General features: G+C 38.2%; 1 protein-coding gene and 1 long non-coding RNA gene across 2 annotated transcripts in view; one reads left to right on the top strand and one right to left on the bottom strand.

Moving 5' to 3' along the window:
- The window catches only part of LOC107727702 (uncharacterized), a 2216-nt gene extending 1425 nt beyond the window's left edge, over positions 1-791 (bottom strand). The window contains exons 1-2 of the long non-coding RNA XR_001638384.1: positions 704-791; positions 274-416 (exon numbers count right to left, since the gene is read on the bottom strand). This is a non-coding gene — a long non-coding RNA (uncharacterized LOC107727702). The remainder of the gene's footprint in view (positions 1-273; positions 417-703) is intronic.
- LOC107727698 (zinc finger protein 281-like) overlaps positions 1-820 on the top strand; it is an 18605-nt gene that overhangs the window by 2089 nt on the left and 15696 nt on the right. The gene's annotated exons all lie outside the window — the stretch shown is intronic.

Here is an 820-nt window from a genome sequence, read left to right as displayed (position 1 = left end):
TTCTTTTTGTAATAACTTTTTACATCAGGGAGCCAGAGGCATGAGACCAGTGTCAATCAATAGAGGTGGAGAGTGGACATTTTTTTTTACCCCTACTGGTAGAAAATGGAATTGCGTGTACAAAATTAACTTTCTTTTTGTAATAACTTTTTACATCAGGGAGACAGAGGCATGAGAACAGTGTCAATCAATAGAGGGGGACAGTGGACATCTTTCACAAGGTTCCATTTTACCCCAAGTGGATGATTAGGGAATTGCAAGTCCAAAATTAACCTTCTTTTTGTAATAACTTTTTACATCAGGGAGACAGAGGCATGAGACCAGTGTAAATAAATAGAGGGGAACAGTGGACATTTTTCACAACCTTCTATTTTACACCTACTGGTAGAAAAGGGAATTGCATGTCCAAAATTAACCTTCGTTTTGTAATAACTTTTTACATCAGGATAGACAGAGGCATGAGACCAGTGGCATTCAATAGAGGGGGACAGTGGACATCTTTCACAACCTTCCATTTTACCCCAACTTGTATAAAAGGGAATTGCATGTCCAAAATTAATATTCTTTTTGTAATAACTTTCTTCAGCAAGAAGATAGAGACATGAGACCAGTGTCAATCAATAGAGATGGACAGTGGACATCTTTCACAACCTTCCATTTTATGCCAAGTGGGTGATTAGTGCATTGCATGTCCAAAATTAACCTTCTTTTTGTAATAACTTTCTTCAGCAGGAAGACAGAGGCATGAGAACAGTGTCAATCAATAGAGGGGGACAGTGGACATTTTTCACAACCTTCCATTTTACCCCAAGTGTATGAT

This window comes from Sinocyclocheilus rhinocerous, unplaced genomic scaffold (genome assembly GCF_001515625.1).
Source record: "Sinocyclocheilus rhinocerous isolate Xijiao unplaced genomic scaffold, SAMN03320098_v1.1 scaffold1118, whole genome shotgun sequence".
Lineage (NCBI taxonomy): Eukaryota > Metazoa > Chordata > Actinopteri > Cypriniformes > Cyprinidae > Sinocyclocheilus > Sinocyclocheilus rhinocerous.
The sequence above is the reverse complement of the archived record's forward strand: the minus strand, read 5'-3'. Positions and strand labels throughout refer to the sequence as shown.